A 23,311-nucleotide genomic window follows, 5' to 3' on the forward strand; every position below is an offset into this window, starting at 1 on the left:
AAGAAAGCGATAAACACCTTCATTAAAAGGATACGTGCTCACAAGGAGCCATTCGTTCATTCATTCGTTCATTCATTCTCCCTTCGTTCCCTTATACCTTCAATCATTTGAAAATGCATTTGTATATAAGTAAAACCCTCATTCATTCATTCGTTTATTCATTCATTCATTCATTCACCAGGCTCCACCAACCTCCACCAACCTACAAGGTAATACTCGAGTATACCAAAACGTTTACCCAGGTCCCTAATCGCCCGACCGAGTCCGTTTCTGCCTTGAGACGACCGGTAACTAGGGGCAGTGGCCAGTTCAGCCAAAAGGCTTACATTCATGCACAAATAACATTTCAATCATTGAATCATTGAAATTTTCACAATCATCTAGGCCGAGTGCGATAAAGTACACACTTGCCTAGAAGACTCGTTTTAACAATCATTGAAAGCATTTAACATATTATCAAACATTCATACCAGCCATATAGTCATGAAACATAACTAACAAGGAACACTCACCTACACACGCAAAATAACGTCCACTTCTCAATCACCAATGAAACCTAAAAGTAAACAAAGAACACATTACAATCCATCTAGCATGGTTTAAATGAAATCAAGGATTACCCGACTACTCGCGAGTAAACGTATAAAATGACTTTTAAAGTGTCAAAAGAGCATATGGATCCGTGGACGGAAATTACTAGGGTTCATAAACCAACCGCGAAACCAAACTCAAAAAGGTTATGAAATTTCCGGCAGAAAACACTTTAACCAACGACAAATCAAAATCCAATAAGGTAAGCTAAGAAGTATTGTTTCCGGAATTGTTTATGTAGCTCAAAATCAATAGACTCTATGCCTTGATGAAAATCATGAAAAGTGGCAAAACTATCTCCCTTTCACTCTTAAAACTTCACTTAAAAGTTATTCACTTGTGGCCGAGAGAACCCTAGGTCAACCTCTATATTTTGGTAAACAGTAAGTAAACGTTTGGAATTTCAACCCAAAGAGGTATTAGGTTTTCGAATAGTAAAATGATCATTTTATTTGCCAAGCGGAAATATACAGGTTCAAATAGAAATTTAGCCCTCGGCCACCTTTTGAAAGAGCCGGTAACATTTTCAGTAAATACGTCCAATTCGTCACAAAATACATTCACCAAATTACTTTAACTTGCTCACATTACAAGAAGATAAACGGACGGCATGTCCTTTGTGTTTACCTATTTTCCAGCCATTAATGGCTTCATTATTTTCCTCAAAACAGTTCCAACATCTCATATAGAATAATCTCATGTCCAAAAGCCATTCACTAGGCTTAAATTCATGTAAATACAAAAATAAATACAAAAATCAAGCTAGAAACATTTCCGGATAAAAACAGTTTTTGACACCATTTTGGGTTTTGGCACCATTGGCGCTACGATTATCGGATGAAGGTACAAGACACACCGTTTTGAAGCTAACAAATAGGGCTAAAATGTTGAAGAAGGCCACTCAGTCCAGTTTGTAGTGAAACTAGGTCAAAATTGACATATATGAAACCAGAAACTCACAAACAGGTTGGCTAACCGCACAATTGTTAAACAGCAATAATTCAGGCTACCGAAGTCCGATTGAAGTGTATCTTATGGTGTTCCGAAGCTAAGACACAACCCTACATTTATTTTGAAGACCTGCATGGCCAAATCCGGCATTTTCATGATCAAAAATGGAAAACTACACAAAAACAGAATTCTGGGCGCGAAACAGGTTTCATGGACAGTCAATAGTATTTCGGTCATTTCACATGTTACAGTGGTCGGATCAAGCTGAAATTTTACAGGCTACTAGTTTATACCATTGGCTACAACTTTCATGTTTTGGCCAAAATCTAATTCGGTAAGGATCATGGTGAAAAGTCACAGTCCGATTGGGTGAAAAGACAACCCTGTTCGCTGAACTCCTACCTAGACCAGTCTGGGTATTTCCGAATTATCTCAGCATATACAACTCCAATTCCAGTGATTCCAAATCCATTTTAAAGCTAAAATACAAGGCTATGATTCGTAAGAAGACATCAACAACCAAATCGGTAGTATTCCCAGTCGAACTACCCAATTACCAAAGCTGATTATTATTCTCGGATAGAAACAGGGCAGCAGGGGTATTTCGGTCTTGTCACAGGCTACCGAGCTCAGATTGAGCTGAAAATTTACAGATAACTAGAAAACATCATTCGCTACAACTTTCATGTTTTGTGCTAAGGCCAATTCGGCCTCTAACCTGGTCAAACAAAAACGGGCAGAATTGAGGAAATGAAACCTTAACTGGAAATTTTTGCATTCAAGTCAGAAATTTTCCACTAAAACATCTCTTTAGCTATCACAAGTCATTAATTTAACATAATCAAGAACAAAGGAAGGATGGCTAGACATGATACCTTCAAATATCAAGAACGGTGATGACTTAAGAATTTTTCTTCCAAAACAACTCCACTAGAAGCTTTAATCCTCCTTAATAAGTAACTCTGATGGAGTAATCTTCACTTTTAATGGTTAGAAATCAAGATTGGAGCAAGGGATTGAAGTACAAGATGAAGGATTTCCTCTCTTTTCTCTCCTCAAAATTTCAGCCAACAAGGTGAAAAATGAAGAAACATTTGGTCAAAATGGATGTTTAGTAAAGTTAAGAAAAGTTAGTCAAAGTCCCCATCCAATGGTTTCATGACACTTGTCCCTCTCATTAATGTCATGCCTAACTTTTTTTGTCTTTCTCACACCTATCCACTTGGTACCTCTAAATATCTCATAACACCCGATAAATTAAACCCAGTATCCAAAACTTAACCTAACTGGCCGAAATTTTCTGAATTTTTCGCACTAGCGGGTCCCATGTCCGATATACGCTCTTAATTTCTCAAAAACTAACCGATACTAGAAAAATCATTTAAAAACTATATTTACTCATAAAATTGATCTAGAAAAATTTTCTAATAAAGAAAATGCAGAAAACGTGCAATTAAGAAAAGTACGGGTCCTCACAAACAGTTCATAAGTAGATTTGGAAACAGTTTGGGGTCACTCACCTCCACGGCTCAGGAACCATCACAAAATTATAAACGAGTAAACAAAATAATGTCGCGAAAATATATAAAAATTTGCGGGTTCTCACACTCATTCTTCCGGGGCGTCACACAATCCAAGACGATATCCTGAAAATGAGCCTTAATTACTCGTAAATCGAGGTTCGAAAATGGGGTTTTAATAATACAAGAAAATCTGATTTTCATCTTTAAAATCAAGTGTAAAACGATCAAGCGATATCGAAGGAAAAATGGAGAGTTCTAAAAACTCAATTTCCTTTTAAGTTCGAAAATTTCAGATTTGACAAGCAATCTTTGAAAAATCGCATCTCACTCTCTGTAAGTCCAAAATTGGAAAACATCATACCGTTGAAAACTAATTCCAAAGTACTAGAAGTTCCTAGAAGGACTTTTTCATGATTCTAAATGAAAGACATTCAAAATTCGACTCAAAGTTGCTGATTTGGACTCCCCGGACAGATTCGGGGTTGATTTTTGGCTAACTTTGGAAATTCGGAAAAATTCACAGAATGTGAACTAGCCTCTAAAATTTAGAACTCAATTAGAGTTACAATCAAAGTTTAAAACACAACAAATAGAACAAGAATTGGAGTTTTGAGCACCAACATATAGCAGGTTAAAGTTGTTGGAAATTTCTCTCTGCACAAGGATTTTCCATATTTAAAACATAAATTTTGGAACTTCAGTTGAGCATCGAAATAGACTTGGAATGGCACCAAATTTAGTAGTATTACCCGAACATATAAGGGCTATTTTTCTGTCAAATTTCATGCAAAAATCCGTACGGAAGGTCAGTTAACAACGCCACTAAAGTTCCAAGAATTTTCAAGGCAAATCTGCCTTGTACTTCCGTTTTCCTTTTTCTAACTTTTGGCCAATGAAATCATCTCAAACATATGTTTGGTAGGTGATTAATACCAAGAGTTTCAAAATAACAAGTCCCAATTCGAGTTAAGGCATTGGCTAGCCCAAAACTAGGGTTTTCAATCACTGACGCAGGTCTGAAATTCTTCCACGACTCACTCAATTCAACCTGGAATTGGACGTGGTTGGTGGAGTTGGAAACTATGTTCATAAGGCTATAATTTCTCAGAAGAAATCATTTTGAAATTCTGTGCATAACTAGCTCATATTCGAGCAACAAGTCGCAGCACATAATAGGTTTTCTAACACAACAGAGAAACAGGAAAGGTAACTTTGAAAGGCTGGTACGGTTCACTCAAGTTGAATCAGGGGATGCATTTTATACCGTTAGAAAAGTGGAAGTGTCTAGTTTCTAATTCCACAAATGGAACTCGATTTTGACATCGGAACAAAGAGTTATGGTCGTTTAAAGTCTGCTGCCAGAGCACCTCTGGACACGTTTTCCAGCTATGAAACCATTTCGAAAATTCCACTTTTACCCAACCAAATTAAGTGATTTTTGGTGAAAAATTTCCACACAACCTATACAACATATCTACATCAAAATCAAGACAATTTGACCCCAAAAAATCGCATCAAGAGGCGCGGCAAGGACAGGGCAGAACCGGCCCTTCTTGGATTTCAACTTCCTTTGATTTTCTTTCAACTTTTCCAACTTATATCCACTAGTTTAACACTAAATCAACATAAATAACATCCAAATTCATCAAATCAGTCCAAAAAGTTCATTGTGGGATTTCATAGAGCCTACTCAAGTGATTTTCAACCATCCAAAGCTACCCACATGAAACTACAAGCTTCCAAGTGAAATTTAACTCCCTAGAACTAAGATTTAAAGGTTGGATGATCATTACCTCCTAGATGTTGCTAGAGCAGAAATTTTGGTCACTTTGAACTCCAAGAAAACCGTGAGAATGAAGCTCCTTTCCTAGTCCAAGATGATCTCCAAGTGGTTTTGAGTTTGTGGTAGAAATTTGAAGTGATTTGGTGCAAGATTGTGAAGTGAAATGATGAACCTTTTTGGTCTTCTTCTTCCTTGGGAGGTTCGGAAGCTAGAAGAGAAAGGAAAGAAACGTTGCTGATGGGTGAGGCTGCCTTGGGAAGCCTAAGAGTTTGTGGGCATAATTACTCCAAAAGTCAATCCTCCAATAGTGCGCGCACGTGCGCGTTTCGTGCCCGTTTCCTCTCGAGTTTGTTTCACTTGTGCACTAAATTTCTAATGCACTTCCACTAACACTATTATCATTCACTCTTAATAGTCTAAAAATAAAAGTCCAAAGTCCCTTAATTAGTCGCACGCGCGAAAACGCGAACTTCTGACTTGTGGGCGAGAAATTGCAATTTCTAAGAAATTCTCGTAACGATAGTATAACTAACTAATATTTGGGTGATAAATCATAAAAATAACCATTTTAGAGATATAAACATGAGTCCTCACATGAGTCTAGTATTAATTCCTCAAATCTCCAATAAATTTATATCAGCGCGTCTTTCGGAAAACTATTGACGCGCGAGCGGTATACGCTAAATTAGAACTCATTCACCTCTAATTCCTCAATTCACTTTTTTAATTTACTATTGATCATTTTTAATTCCCAAAGATAATTGCACTCTCGGATAGAATATCGCCTCGAGACACGTGTAATCATTATTCCTCACTTAAACGAACCTCCGAAAATTAAATTTGCTAACGGAACATCTTAAAACATAAGAAAGACATTGTTCCATACGAATGGACTTAAAATGGTTGAAATAAATTATTCAGAGACAACGGGTGAATAAATATTTAAATAAACCAATAATATTCGATAAAAATAAGAAAATTTTCGGGTCCTCACCATTTTGACCTTGGTTTTATGAGTGGAATTGAGGTTTAAATGAAAGAAAATGAATTTTTTCAAATCATTTTAGGTCAGATAATTTTCAACTTTGTATTTTGAAAGTCTTGTTCTAATTTCTTCAAACGTTTGACTATAATCGATGCTCTTGTGCTCCAAACGACTTTTGCAACGTTGATTTAGTAAGCACATGAGGTTTTCTTCTCGATTGCAACAAGAAAATATTATATTTTGATAGGTTATACTGGTATAAAACTTGTAAATTGATGCATTTTCTAAATGAAGTTTTGAAACCTCAATTTCTTCATGTATTTTGGCCTTGTATTGCTAGTCTTTTAATATAGTATATGATCATAGGACTCGAGAGAGTTCAAGAGGACGAACCAGGGTTAAAGTGAAGGGTTGCAATTGATTGGTGAGTATTCCAATGCATGTTATTTGATTATGCATTACTTAAGAAAATGCTATTATTTGTTTAAGTGATCTGCTTTGAATGACATGCGAATAAGTGAATGACTATTGTGATTTTCTTGTCTTGCTAATTTGCTATGAGCGCATGTTCACATTGCATGAATGCGTGATAAATATGCAAGAATGTAGGTCCATGTGTACTTTATCGCATCGGCTGAACTGAGTTTAACCCTATGCTGGCACCCTATCCTAGACCCGCCATTTACGAGGTTGGATTAGCTGGACAGCTTTAGATTTATAACTTACCAATGCTAAGTGCAAAGCTCAAAACTTTGCCAAAAGGCCTTGAGTACAATATTAAATGTTTAATGTTAAATGAGGGGATTGCTGATTTTTCAGAGGGCATAAGGTGAACATTAAATGAGGACATTGTTGATCTTTTAGAGGACATAAGGTAGGAGTTCGGAGGTTACAAGGTGGTAAAATGTAGGGGATTGTTTATTGGCAGTTATAAGCTAAATGTTGCTCCCTGTGAGCCTCGTATCCTTTTCATGTTTAAATTATTGTTCATCGTTGCATTTACTTGAATGAATGATTGAATGCACGCATGAATGTTATTGTTTATCAAGTATTTTACATTGAAAGATTCCTATTACAATTAATTGTTGTACTACCAGTTTCTAAAGTTGAGTATCGATTTACTTAAACCTATATTGCTTGGAAAAACGTGCTTACATGTTTAAATTGTGTTATTCTCTTGTTTTGCCTGTTTACCTGGAATGCTCACTGGGCGTAAGCTCATTCCACGTGTTGTTTTCCTTAACAGGATTCGGATCCGAAAGTGCTCAAGAATACTATTGGAATGTTTTGAGAGACATTAAGTTTTTTATTTTAGTAGAAGTGACTGTAGTGTATATATTTTTGGGTTGTATTTAAGATTAATGCCGAATGATGAATCTTTTGTACGTGAACTTATTTAATAGCATTTGGATGTATGTAAATGTTATTTTGGGGTGTAATGAATATTATTTTGGTTAGTTTAGAAATTTCAAATAATTCTTGCTATGGATTGTAGTGAGTCCTGGCGAGATTTGAGCAGGCGATCCGCTGACCACTTGGGTACTGTGACGACCCCACCTCCCCTTAGAGCATACCCAAGGGGTCAGTGGATCGCCTGCCCAACTCTCGCCAGAACTCACTACAATCCATAGCAAGAATTACTTGAAATTTCTAAACTAACCAAAATAATATTCACTACATTCCAAAATAACATTCACATACATCCAAAAGTTATTACATAGGTTCGCGAACAAAAGATTTATCATTCGGCGTCTATCTTAGTTAACCCAAAAATATATACACTACAATTATTTCTACTAAAATAAAAACTTAAAATCTCTCAAAACATTCCAACAGTATTCTTGAGTACTCTCGGATCCCAATACCGTTAAGGAAAACAAAAAGTGGGATGAGCTTATGCCCAGTGAGCATTCCAGGTAAATAGGCAAAATAAGATAATAACACAATTTAACATGTAAGTACGTTTTCCCAAGTAATATAGGTTCAGGTAAATCGATACTCAACTTTAGAGCTGGTAGTGCAGCAATTAATTGTAATAGAATCTTTCAATGTAAAATACTTGATAAATAATAATATTCATGCTTGCATTCAATTATTCGTTCAAGTAAATACAAGGATGAACAATAATTTAAACATTAAAAGGATATGGGGCTCACAGGGAGCAACATTCACCTTATAACTGCCAATGAACAATCCCCTCATTTAACATTCACCTTATGCCCTCCGAAAAATCAACAATCCCCTCATTTAACATTAAACATTTAACATTGTACTCAAGGCCTTTCAGCAAAGAGTTTTGAACTTTGCACTTAACATTGGTAAGTTATAAACCCAAAGCTGTCCAACTGATCTGATCTCACAAATGATGAGTGTCGGATAGGGTGCCAGCATAGGGTTAACCTCAGTTCAGCCGATGCGATAAAGTACACATCGGCCTACATTCTTGCACATTTATCACGCATTCATGCAATGTGAACATGCGCTCATAGCAAATTAACAAGACAAGAAAATCACAACAGTCATTCACTTATTCGCATGTCATTCGAAAGAGAGCTCTTAAGCAAGTAATAGCATTTTCTCAAGTCATGCATAATCAAATAACATACATTGGATCACTCACCAATCAATTGCAACCCTTCTGGTTCATCCTCTTGAACTCTCTCGAGTCCTATGGTCATATACTATATTTAAAGACTAGCAATACAAACCCAAAATACATGACGAAATTGAGGTTTCAAAACTTCATTTAGAAAATGCATCAATTTATAAGTTTCATACCCATATAATCTATCAAAATATAATAGTTTTTTGTTGCAATTGAGAAAAAATCTCAATATATGCATGTGAACAATTTCTTTTGAAATGTACACACAAGCCACAATATCTACAACATCAATCTTTTTCTTCCAGCTTCCATTTTTGTTCTCAACCAGTCTATGTAGATGTGTATTAATCTAATATTCATTATAAACATACACACACATATGCATGTGAACATACCAACAACAAGCACATATATTCAAAAATAATAACTGACAAATTAGACTAAATATTTCCACAAGCAACGTAGTCATAATCAATTCTAGCTACCAATTAAGTTCAATCAGAGTTATTTAATCAACACAAGTTGAAACCAAGTGTCATACATATTCAAGTTGAAGGCATTAAACACATTAAATAATTCTCACTTCCAACCCCATTATCCCTTTCACACAAGTCAAAATCAATGGTCACTAGATCATATCATAACAGATCCAGTCAACTCTATCTTTCTAAAACAAAAATCTATCAATGGCAGTTGCGGGAAAATTGTACTTAATCAATCACTTCAAGAGTCACATCTAGTTGCGGCCAAGTACATTCGAATTTCAAAATCCTAAAGGGATACTTCAAAATGAAATGAGAGCTTAATAAGTCTTCAAGTCAAAGATTCGACTCCTAGGTATCAAATCTTACCGTTATCCAAGAAACTCATCATTTTATTCGTGAAATCAACCTCTCACAATTCTCTTCTTTCCCCACCAATTCCTAGATAAGAAACGCGCAAAGAACTTGTCTTAAGAACGATCGAGATGATAGATGTTCAATGTTTCACTTAACAGTCACACTAGTCCAACAATCCGGTATCCTTAACTTTCAACCTAAGATACTCTACAGTGATCTGAAACCTAAACTTTGATACCACCTGTGACAGCCTCACTTTCCTCAAAGGCAACCAGAGAGGTATATGTGCTTGTCATTGGTATGTTCACATGCATGTGTGTGTATGTTCATATTGAATATTGGATTAATATACATCTACATAAACTGGTTGAGAAAGCTGGAAGAAAAAGACAGGGACATCCATGTGGACAAGCCCAAAATCAAAGGGAAGAAAGTGGGTCTGTGGCTAACCAAAACATTGACCCAATGGCTAGAACATATGCTATTTATAAACAACCGTCTTCAAAGTCGACAAGGGTGATAGAATGTGAGAATTTTGAGGATGAAATTCTTTTAAGGGGGAGAGGGTGTGAGAATCTAGAAATTTTGCTAATTTATCTAGTTTAACTATATGGTACTTTATTTATTTAGTCATCTATTAGTTATTTATTGATTTGACGATGATTTTGCCTTGATGTTTTTATTAAACTTTATATGTGAAAGTTAATGTGTGCAGTAAAATGAAAATTTCCTTTTTAGTGGGGTGTAAAAGGAACTTTTGAAAAAAAAAGAGGACTTTAGTGCAATAAGAGAGAGAATTGGGACACTTGGAGCTAGAGAGCTCTAGAAGATGACAAGTGTTGGGACACTTGGAGCTAAATAACTCTAGAAGGTGACAAGTGTCCCCATAGGAACCAAGTGAGACCTTTGACCAAACTTTCTTATCATTTAATCTTTCCTTTCTTGGCTTTAAAAAAAATAAAACAACCAAAATCAAAAAAAGGAGAGAGAGAGGGCCAAGAGCTAGGAAAAAAAAAAGAGAAGAAAAGCTCAACTTTCTTCCTCCATTTTTGCTTCAAATCTTCCCCAACTTTGGATGATTTTTGGAATCTTGCATGAGTTTGGAAGAAAATCTTGTTTAGGGGCAACTCTTGGAGGAAATTTGGACTTGTTGCTTGATTGAAATTGCTAGAAGAGGTATTGGCTTGAAACTCTCTTTTTCCTTCAAGTTTCTAGTAGATTTGTAGTTAGAAAAATTGAATCTTTGATGGGCTTCCTTCAAACCTTGATTTAGGTAGATGACTTGAGAAAAATTTCTCATATTTTCATGGTAAGCTAGATAGATGACTTGAGGTTCATTCTTGTGCTTTTATGATAAATTTTTATGGTAGATTTTGGTGTTTTAAAGCTTGATGTTGTGGCTTGTGTGTATATTTCTTGGAAAGCTTGAATCTTGGTGGGATTTTGTTGCAAATTTTGGTGGAAAAATTCTGTTTTGAAAGCTTCTTGTTGGCCAAAAATTTTAAATGCTATTAACCCATAATTTTCAAGAAATTTTGGGGGAAATCTTGCTCCACAAACTTTGTTGGACATTAAACTTTGATTGTGAGTTGAATTTGAACCAAAATCATGAGTTTAAATGGGAAGGTTGAGTCAAGTGTTGCTGAAAATTTTGTTCTGCAGGAAACTCTGAGCAGTCTTGAAAAATGTATTATATCTTGGTGTAGAAAAATCCAAATTGAATTTTGTTTATTGCGTTTGAAACTAGATTCAGAATACTTTATACCGTGAAAATTCAGGATTTTTCTTAATTCTTATGAATATCTATGATTTTTCAAAATTGACTAAATTTTCACACCTGCTCTGTTTTTCTACTTGATGAAGTACCAATTTGAGACTAGAATTTGACTGATTTATGGACATAATCTTATAAATATGTATACTAGAAAATTGTAGTACTTTGAGTCTATTTTCCAACGGTATAAAATTTCTAAATTTTGGACTTAAGAAGCTTGCGATACGATTTTTCAAACAGTATCGCGCAAAACTGGAGAAAATTATGTTTTCTAAACTTGTTCTTGCTTCCATTTCAAACTTTAAGTTGGAGTTGTTAAACCATTTTGAGCTTGGTTTTATGAGCGGAATTGAGGTTTAAATGAAAGAAAATGAATTTTTTCAAATCATTTTAGGTCAGATAATTTTCAACTTTGTATTTTGAAAGTCTTGTTCTAATTTCCTCAAACGTTTGACTATAATCGATGCTCTTGTGCTCCAAACGACATTTGCAACGTTGATTTAGTAAGCACATGATGTTTTCTTCTCGATTGCAACAAGAAAATATTATATTTTGATAGGTTATACGGGTATAAAACTTGTAAATTGATGCATTTTCTAAATGAAGTTTTAAAACCTCAATTTCTTCATGTATTTTGGCCTTGTATTGCTGGTCTTTTAATATAGTATATGATCATAGGACTCGAGAGAATTCAAGAGGACGAACCAGGGTTAAAGTGAAGGGTTGCAATTGATTGGTGAGTGTTCCAATGCATGTTATTTGATTATGCATGACTTAAGAAAATGCTATTATTTGTTTAAGTGATCTCCTTTGAATGACATGTGAATAAGTGAATGACTGTTGTGATTTTCTTGTCTTGCTAATTTGCTATGAGCGCATGTTCACATTGCATGAATGCGTGATAAATATGCAAGAATGTAGGTCGATGTGCACTTTATCGCATCGGCTGAACTGAGTTTAACCCTATGCTGGCACCCTATCCTAGACCCGCCATTTGCGAGGTTGGATCAGCTGGACAGCTTTAGATTTATAACTTACCAATGCTAAGTGCAAAGCTCAAAACTTTGCCGAAAGGCCTTGAGTACAATATTAAATGTTTAATGTTAAATGAGGGGATTACTGATTTTTTAGAGGGCATAAGGTGAATGTGACGACCCCATTTTCCCCTAAGGCGAACCAGAGGGGTTAACGGACCGCCTGCCCAGCTCTAGCCAGGACTACGAACCCGAAACACGCAAATCGAAACTAATTCACGAGGAAAAAATTCAATAACACAAGCGATTAACCTTTATTAAGCTACTCTTATCATCACAGAATTACCACGAAAGAAAGTGTAACGCTCGAGCACTCGAATCGGCCAAGAAAACAAAAATGAAAATTTTGCCACGGATGAACAGTGACGGGCCACGTCACTATCCGGCCAGAATCTGGCCGGATTTGCGGCCGAATTCTTGGCCGGATATGAGGCAGTGGCCAAACCCCAAAAGGGATCGAAATCCCCTGTCAATCCGGCCGACAATCCGGCCGGAAGTTGGCCGGATTACTCTGGCCGGATTGCGTCCAGTGGCTAAACTCAAAATTTTTTTCTTTCTCCCCTGCCTATCCGGCCTTGTATCCGGCCATAAACTGGCCGGATTCTTGGCCGGATTCGTGAACAGTACCTTCGTCAAAAATCTTTTCCTTCCTTGTTCGAAACCGGTGTTCGCTCAAAACACATTAAACACATAACACAGTTAATCCAAAACTTGATATGGATATATATACATGAAAAGGTTCAATTGTACAACTCAAAAGGGTACTTAAATTCACATACATCAAAGTTTCCAAGTGTTCGAGGAGCTACTCAAAACTAGCACTTAACTAGCTCAACTCAATTTCTCAAAACTTGGATCCAACAGTGTTCCTGTAAGGAAAACAAAACAACGGGGGGGTGAGCTTACGCTCGTGAGGTACCAAATGCACAAATAGATTATGCAGACTAACAAACACACATAAGAGTGCCTTTATTAAACCAACCATGTATAAAAGGATACGGTCGGCCCTCAAGGGCCGTTCTCCACTTGCCATACTTGATCGTACTCATTGACACTCCGTCAACTATTAAGGCGAAACAAAACCGTAGACTCCTCTTTACACCATTTCCTTCCACCATTCACCCCCTTACTGGGCCCGAACACCTCACAGTTACAAAAGGTAATACTCGAGTATACCATCGGGTCGAGGAGTTAACACTCCACTCGACTATCAGTGACCCAAAGGCTCGTTAACGATTCGCCCAAGCCCTCGCCGGCTCGACTCGAATAACGGCCTAAGGGAAAGAGCTCAGATTTCACAATGATAATAGGGCATAGCCCTAGCAGATGTCAAACCATATATACATGAAATTTCATAGTCCAACAGTAACACTAATGCAAGTAAGTGGTCAAGAGCGATAAAGTACACCCTTGACCTATTCAAGTCATTCAAGTCACATAACACATAACAAGTACATTTAACCATTCAATGATACACTCACCAAGCAATCAAGTAATTCACACGTTCGCGTCAGACGTAGGCCCCGGACCACCGGTACGACCTAAAACAAGCAAGAGAGCATATTTGAGACTCAACCACGAATCAACGTATTACTAGTACAAGATACTCAAAAGTAAAACGGAGTAACGAAGGTGTGGACGTGAACCACTTCAACATTCTTCCATTTCCATTCAAATGCCTCTCAAATCAAGGGCACCCACATTTCTGACCAATTGGGCGGCATTTCCCCACAATTTCTTCACATTCTCAACCTAACCAACAACATCCAACTCATACAAATGCACTTATGTATCATAAACTAGTCCATACACCCTATGTGAGTCACAATAAGCTCAAGTACACATCAATTAGTGGTATGAAAGCCATATATAAAAAAACCCCAATTCACCAAACCCTAAAACCAAAATTGCTCACAAATGCAGAAATTTTCCGCAATCAACCACTACTAACACTTATAAGCTCTAAATCATACAATATAAAACCATCACACCTTATTCAATCATAAGGGATCATATAAAACAGAAAATTCCTCAATAAATAGAAAATTGACATAACCCATCCATAAGTCATGAAATAATCCACAAAATGGTATCTTTAATCACTATCACCTTCCAATTTCATCTTATCAACAACAAAGAAACAAATTCTTACTCACTTACCTTACAAAGACTAGATACAAGGTAGATGGAGGTCTCTCCCTTCAAACAAAAACCACCAAGCACTTCAATCACTCCTAGCAAGAAGGTTTTATGGAGGAATTCAAGAAATAAACGGTTAGATGTTAAGATTGAGGCAAGGAATAGAAGGAAAATTGAAGAAGTTTCTCTCCTCTTTTCTCTCTAGTTGGCCGGCCAAGAAGGTGGAAAATGAAGAGAAAATTTGGTCAATTTTTAATTTAGTAAAGGTGTAAGACAAGTCAAAATTCTAACTCCCAATGGAATTGCAACAAGTGGCCTTGCCAAGCTTATCTTAATTTCTTGTCTTGTAATGTTTAATTACACTAGCTAACCTCTAATTAATTCATGACACAAGGTCATAGAGTCTCCGTATATAAAATTTTTTCCCAACTACATTTTTACGGCACCGATCGCCCTAGTGGGTCCCACAACCACTATACACACCTAAAAACACAGAAAATAACTTATATCCTAAAAATGATGCAAAATTCATATTTTCTCATAAAATCCCTCAAAATATTAACATCTTAAAGAAAACACTAAAACTAAGCCGAAAAACCTAAAATAAAATGTCTAGAAATAAGAAAATTTTCGGGGTCTCACAGTGAACATTAAATGAGGGCATTTTTGATCTTTTGGAGGACATAAGGTAGGAGTTCGGAGGTTATAAGGTGGTAAAATGTAGGGGATTGTTTATTGGCAGTTATAAGGTGAATGTTGCTCCCTGTGAGCCTCGTATCCTTTTCATGTTTAAATTATTGTTCATCCTTACATTTACTTGAATGAATGATTGAATGCACACATGAATGTTATTGTTTATCAAGTATTTTACATTGAAAGATTCCTATTACAATTAATTGCTGTACTACCAGTTTCTAAAGTTGAGTATCGATTTACTTAAACCTATATTGCTTGGAAAAACGTGCTTACATGTTTAAATTGTGTTATTCTCTTGTTTTGCCTGTTTACCTGGAATGCTCACTGGGCGTAAGCTCATTCCACATTTTGTTTTCCTTAACAGGATTCGGATCCGAAAGTGCTCAAGAATACTATTGGAATGTTTTGAGAGACATTAAGTTTTTTATTTTAGTAGAAGTGACTGTAGTGTATATATTTTTGGGTTGTATTTAAGATTAACGCCGAATGATGAATCTTTTGTACGTGAACCCATGTAATAGCTTTTGGATGTATGTAAATGTTATTTTGGGGTGTAATGAATATTATTTTGGTTAGTTTAGAAATTTCAAATAATTCTTGCTATGGATTGTAGTGAGTCCTGGCGAGATTTGGGCAGGCGATCTGCTGACCACTTGGGTACACCCTAGGGGGAGGTGGGGCTGTCACAAACATGATATTTTGGTTTTGAGCAGGATTAAAGAATCTTTTTCTGCTATGGTACCAACAAAAAAATTTGTCTACTTTTCTTTTACTTGAAGAAAATTTGAACTATTGTGCATTTGAAAAGACATTGCACTTTAAATTTGCAAGGTCCTAAGAATATTATTAGTAGTTAGTAGTATCACACAAGTTCTGAATAGAAAGGAAAAATACATAATTAAGTGAATTAACAAAGCATGGTTTGAGAGAATATATTTTATAAAATTACAATTTCTTGGTTTGAATATCCAAGTTGGGATTATTTGCAGCAAGATCTTGCAATCCTTGAGCAAGCTTTTTTTTCTTGTCCCTTGCTAGTGGAGGCCTGCATATCCTATTCACCAATGAAGATGCTGATTTACGCTTATCATGGATTTATATGGTTGTCCAGTGAAAAATAGTTTTGTTTTTATCTTTTAATGTGTATATTTGCTAATGATCCTTGCAGTTTTCTATGGCACCAAGTATGGAGTTGCCTCGCAAAGTTGTTGGGACAATGTTTGGAGTGCATATTGAGTCCACTAGTAGTTTGAATCCTATTTCACAATCGAACTCTCAATCTTATCAGCCTCACACTAGTCATTATTCAAAGCCACCAACTAGTAAAGTCATTGGGGCAATGCGTAGAATAAATACTCTACATCTAGCTCAAACACTATTTCTCAACCTAATAGGTCACGTTAAATCACATGACTCCAATCCAAATTCAAACCTAGCAGCTCATAGAGTAAGTGGAACAACACTTGCAGAGCACATCGAGACTACTTCTAGTTGAAATTCTATTTCTCAATCCAACTCTAAAGCCAATTCACAGAGTTGAACTCCAAGACTGATTCTCAACTAAATTCCCATCCTAGTTCACATGTCAGTCAAGGCTCTCGTTCTCAACCACTAGTAGACCATCATAAGCAACTAGATTCCTTTGATGGCAATGATTCTGAAGTTGGATCAGGTTCTTCATATGATTCAGAAGACATAGAGGATGGCTTTGATGGTCCTTTTGATGATGATGATTCTAGTGAAAAAGGTCAGTTAGAAGAGAAAAGACTATCACAGGTAGTTTTGAATCTAACATTCCTTAATATAAGTTTTACATAATATTCATAAGAAACTTACATGAATCACAATTTATTCTTTTGTGTGTGTGTGTGTTTTATGTACAAAGGAGATAATAATGGTAGAGAACTAGCCAAATGAAATACAAGTTGGGGTAACGGAAAGAAATTAGAGTCAGCTTGGAATGCACGGGCCGAATAATTGATCCTAATGCTGCATAGTATATAAGTCAAGTAGGAATCTTAGTAAAGGATGGCAACAAGTTACCACCTATGTACATAGATTGAAGGATTGTGACTGAAGGTTCTAAGGAGAGATTTTAGGAAGATATTAAGGTATTTTGACTCAGTACCAAAGTTAGCAACTTTTTTACTTTTTATTTCATACAATCTTGTAACTTGTGAATGTTTAAACCTTTGTTTTGTAATTGTTAATAGAGAAACACAAATCTTGACAGCACATGCAAAAAAGTACAGATGATGAGGGTCAACAAATTGTGGAGCAATTGGAAATCAAAACTCCAGAGAATGTATTTCACTCCTTATAGGAGGCACAAGTCATGGCTATTAGCACACTATACTGCAAGAGTTGAGGAAGATTAATGGGCTATGTTGGTTGAATATTGAAGCTAAGAAGATGTCAAGACATGTATTAATTGTTACATCTTTTTTGCTCTTGAATTAAATTCTAGTGCTGCTGCGATTTTGATGTGTTGTTATTCTATTTTATCTCATACATAATAAGAAGCAAAGCAAGATAAATATCAAGAATTGGAAAAAATAGAAGATGCCACATCAAACAGATGAAAGGATCATGTAAACCTCAGGAAAGAGGTATATTAAATTCTAATGCTTATGTTTCCAGCAATTTTTTTGGGAAATAGTCCTATTTAGAAATATTAACACTTTAGTTTGTACATTGAATATCTGGCAACTTCAGATTAAAACTGGAAAAGAGCATTTGAAATTTGATGTTGTTATTCATTAGAGACAAGGAAAACAAATGGACGAGTTGACTTTGCAAACGATTGTAAGAGTAGGTTTTAGTCTCTTTTTATTGGTCTTACTTCCTAAATAATTCTTTCTTCCGTCTATTTTTCAATTTAGGCAACTATGAATGAGGAGGTACAAAAATTGCCAGAGACATCCAAGGATGATAATTCTGCCAAAGATATGCTCTATGAAAATGTTCTTGGACTTGAAAAACCAAGTCGTCTTCGTATTTATGCGGTATGACTCCAAAAGACGTGTGTAGGACATCAGATCGCATGACTGTTGCACAAAAGAAAGCATTTGATGATGCAGTGAATGAGAAAGTGGAAATCATACATGGTGAACTACGAGAAGAAATGAATTCTAAGTTGGCAAATTTTAAGGAGGAGTTGATTGCTCAGTTTGAAGCAAGAATAGTTTGGGATAATTATTTGGTTAAATATTATAGTTTTTCTAATTTTTTATTACTTTAGTTACTACTTATATTTGTTCTTCTAGAGGGCATCCACATGTGACTTGGCATCACTCTAGAAAAAAAAGAAATAAATGCAGTAGAACAATCTCGGATTCAGGGCTCATTAGAGCTCGTATATTAATACATACAATTCGTTTTTGTATTCAAATTCTCAGAAATATCAACTGCTATGGCTTGATTTCTTTTCTTAGAGCCCACTTTGTTGATAATATAACAGGTTGGTGATAGAATCAACAATGAAGTTGGAACAAATGTGAATAAGGAAATTGGAACAAATGATGTTGAAATGAACAAGCATGAAATGAATAAAAAAGTTTCTTCAATAGCTGATATTCTTGAGGTATCATCTACGTACTTCGAGTTTGTCCTTTTATAAATATAAGGGAAAAAAGTATTGTTAATCTTAGTTCCTAACTTTTGATGTTTACTATGAAGACTAGTAAAATTCTTTATATTTTCCTTAAAAATTCCTTTTTATTTAGAATTTATTACTTTATAATAGCCTTACTACTCTTTCACCCCCACAATAAGTGAAAATAAACATAGAATCAAGGGTTTTTCCTTTCGTTTGCAAGTTATCACAAATTAGGGTTTTTACGTCTTTTCGTAGTGTAATTATTCGGTACAGAGTGTGTATCAAATTTAGTAATTTAGAGTGAGTTTTAGATGATACTAAGTGTGTGATTGGAAGTGATAATAATAAGTTAGTGAATTATAAGTTAAAACCCTAGTATACGGAATTTAAGAAAAATCGGCTTGAACCGACGTGTACCGTTCACTACCGATTGAACATACCATTTGACTACCATTTTATCAAGTTAATCTCATTGTTATTAGAGCCTAAATATCAGCTCTACATCTGATCAAGGTGGCTGAAAATTTTGACTTCAAAACCAAGAGAAAAGAAAAAAAAATGAGATGGAAATTGGTGGTGATAAGTGGAAGCAATCCATGCATCTTTGACCCAAACTAGGACTAAGTCTTATAATCTTTATTAGCCTTCATTCTTCTCCATTTTTCAGCTTGGGGGCCAAGACTTTCAGAGAAAAAAACCAAGGGAAGAAAACTCCATTATCATCTTGTAGCTTAGCTTATTGAGTGAAAAATCAAGAAACTAAACCGATTAATCCTTTCTTTGAGCACTTGGGAAGCTTGGTGTGCTAAAACTTTACAAGAGGAGGTGGTGGATATCTCTTACAAGCATCATAGTGAGATATATTGGCTGTCCATCATCTTTAGTTCCCTTAATCTTGCTTAAGTTGCTATACAACTCATATTCTTGGTTAATTGATAGCTATGCAAGTAGTTTTGATGATTATGGAGAATTTGTGAGTTAGGGTTTTGCATTGTTCAGCTATATTTCTTCTTGTTTAGATAGAATATGATGTGAATAAACTTAGATAAGGAGGTGAAGTAGTGTTTCAAGCTAGAATTGTGAAGATTAGCACTTGAATGCATGAATTCCAGTTTTCGGTTTTGTATTACCCTGTTCTGCCCAGTTTCATTCGGCCATGATGGAGGCCGAATCAGCCTTAGGTTAAAACATGAAAGTTGTAGGAAATTATGTTTTATAGCTTCCTGTACAATTTCAGCTCAATCCGAGAACTGTAGCATTGAAATTACAAAATTACCCTTGCTGCCATAGGTATAATTTTGTGGACAGTTTTGACATTTCCTCATTCTGACTACATTTTTTCACCTTGATCCATATCGAATTAGCCTTTGGCCAAAACATAAAACTTTTAGGTCTATGTTTCAGCTTTCCAACGCAACTAAAAACATCTCAAACGGAGCTGTGTAACCTGAGTTATCGTCATTTGAATTCAGTACTAACAAGGACATTCTGGTTCTGTAATCTGTACTTTTGACCTAGATAAATTGTGAACCGGATTGATTGGTCTTCATGAAAGTTGTAGCCCTTTGTCTTAGCTTCGCAGAGGTATAAAATCCAATGCAATCCAATAAGTGTAGCATCGGTTGTGACCAAAATGTTGAGGGACGTCAAATCTGCCATTTAGTATACTTGTGTTATACTTATGTTGTACTTGGATGATTGTGGAGACTAATTGAACGGCTATTGTAATGAGATTATTTGTGTGTGATGTTGGGGGCTGATTGAGGAAAACAATGAAGCCATAAATGGCTGGAAAATAGGTAAATACAAAAGGCGTGCTGCCCAAATTTGTACTCGAGAGCTAGGTAGATGTACTCGCGACTTGAGTAAGGGTTGAGGATGAAACTAACTTGAATCATCTAAGGTATTCAAGTCTTCTTTCTTAGAGATATATAAGTTAGAATCTGGCCGAAACTTGTACCCTTGGAAAAATGAAATTTACGACTAATAGAAATACGTTTTCTTCATTTTTTCGACTCAAATGGAGATTTCAAAGTTTTACGAGCGAGCATAAGTTTTACAAATATTTTACTCATGACCTTTGGTTTAAATGTACTCTTTTCACTTCCAAAACTATACTTATACTTTGTTCTAGTAGTTACTCGGATTTCCTTTGATTCACCTAAACTTTGGATGGGTTAACTGTAATATTTTCTCTTGGTTATTATTAGGGTTCCTTGGTGATCGAGGGTATTATCCGGAAAGAAACTTTGGACGTTATTTTTCTTAAATAGGTGAGTGTTCTTTATAGTTAATGTTTCCAATGACTATGTGACTATGTGACTATTTGTGAATGTTGGATTACATGTTAAATGTTTTCAATGATTTCTAAAAATGAATTTTGCTAGGCGAGTGTGTACTTTATCGCACTTGACCTAAATGAATGTGAAATTTACAATGATTAAATGTTTAAATTCTACTTGTACATGAATGTAAGCCTTTTGGCTGAACTGGACCATTGCCCTTCGTTGCCGGTCAACTCGAGCCAGAAGCGGAGTCGGTCGGGCGATTGGTGACCCTGGGTTAATATTTGGTATACTCAAGTATGACCATGAAGTCTGGTGGAGACTAGCCAATGTCCAGTAGGGGGAAAATGAAATGAATGAATGAATGACAAGAATAATGGAGGGGTTTTCACTTACGAATGAAATTATTTTTAATGCTGGAGGAATAAGGAAATGGTTGGTGGAATGAATGAACGAAGGGCTCCATGTGAGCATGTATCCTTTTAATGAATGTATTATCATTACTTTATATTGTAAATGTTTTCTGGATTACTTGTTATTACATGATTAATATCCTTGTTTAATTATTTGGCTATGTGTATGGAATCTCACTGGGATTTTAGCTCATTCCGTTAGATTTGTTTTCTTTACAGGAGATGCAAGCGAGGGCGTGAGTCCTGTGCAGACTAGCTTGGTCTAGTTTTTTTTAAAATTTTATTTTTTTATTGTTCTCGCGCTAGTGCTCGGATAGGATTGGATGTATTAAGAACTAAAAACTTTCATTTTATTTGGAATTGTACTACCTTTGAGATAGAAATGAATGTAAGTATATGTTCTAGTTTGGAATTTGTTATTTCACTTTTCCTCGATGTTATATCTTATTTTGGTTTGAAGAAGATCGAACGAGTTCTGGCGAGAACTGGGCAGGCGGTCCGCCGAACCCTTTGGTTCGCCTTAAGGGGAAGTGGGGCTGTCACATTTACAAAATAAATGGATGATACTAATATCTCTTCAAGAAACTCTTTCAGCCATAAAGTAAATCAGATTCAAAGATCAAGTGCAATTGAAAGAGACAAAAGTTGTTGAAAGCTGTCGAACGCTCGTGAAGACAGGACTGGACGTCTAACAATCGTTGCACAACTTCGGATGTATAAAGAACTCCACTACCGGACATCCGAAGGAATTAAGACATTCCCTCTAACTCACTGATTTCTATCGGACGCAAAACATTAGAGCACCGGACGTCCGATAAATAATGCTGCACTTCAAACGCAAAACATTGGAGGTACCGGACGTCCGATAGAACTAAAGAAAATTTCTCATATTTATCATCTGCTTTCGGACGCGAGCATCAGAGACACCGGACGTCCGAAAGAATTAAAGAAATTTTCTCAAACTCACTACCTACTGTCAGACGCAAGAAACAGGAGTATCGGACGTCCGACACTCCCAATGGCTAGTTGACTTTTCAGCTGCATTCTATCCATTGGAAGCATTAATAGAGGAATTTTTTGATATCGTATATATAGTGCATGGTCAACTGCTTTTAGACAACTTTTGCACATTGAGACTACAAAAGATCAAGAGTGATTTTAGTGAAAAAAATACTCTATAAGGAAGATTTGTACTCTTAGTTGTGTAAATTTCGTATAACCTTTTCTTGTGTGAGAAAAATACTTCAATAGTGTATATTTGTAAGGGTTATCCGAGTGATTGTAAAACGTCCTAACTTGACCAAGTGTAGCTTGGGGTAAGGAGAAAGTGATCCTTCCTTTATATACAAAGATTGGTTGTATTTGATCAACTTGAAGAAACTTACTCTATAAAGTAATATTCAATCTCAAGAGGAGTTTGGAATTTGGTTTGCTATTCTTTCTGTTTTACTTATTCTCTTGCAAACATAAATTGTTCATCTCTTCTACTCACAAGCAATCTTGCTTTCTTATTAACTGTTTCATTGAGTGGTCATTTAGAAAAGATGGTGAATTTCATATTGAGCCAAAAAGTGTCTCATAACCTGATTAATTTTTAATTTACCTAATTCACCCCCCTCTTAGGTTGTTTTTGATCCTTACAATTAGTATCAGAGTTTGGTCTCTTAGAGATTAAGTTTAAGCGGCTTTGGAGTAAAAATAACAACCAACAATGCCATATTTTTTGAAGGACAATCTGTCACTAGACCCCCAATATTTAATGGATCCAATTATGTGAGTTGGAAGGAAAGAATGATTGTCTTCTTGCAATCTATTGATATTGAACTGTGATTTATTGTTAATAAAGATCCATATGATGCCTCTATAATAGATGAAGTCACTCATAGATCAAGACCAAAAATCATAAATGAGTTGACTGGTGATAATAGAACCCACCTCATTTTGAATGCCAAGGTTATGAATGTGTTGTATAGTGCTTTAGATTCAAATGGATCCATTAGGATCAAAGGCTGTAGGTCTGTCAAAGAGATTTGGGACAAATTGAGAGAAATCCATGAAGGGTGTGCGAATGTAAGAGAACAAAAGAAATCTATCT

This window comes from Coffea arabica, chromosome 4e, assembly GCF_036785885.1.
Source record: "Coffea arabica cultivar ET-39 chromosome 4e, Coffea Arabica ET-39 HiFi, whole genome shotgun sequence".
Lineage (NCBI taxonomy): Eukaryota > Viridiplantae > Streptophyta > Magnoliopsida > Gentianales > Rubiaceae > Coffea > Coffea arabica.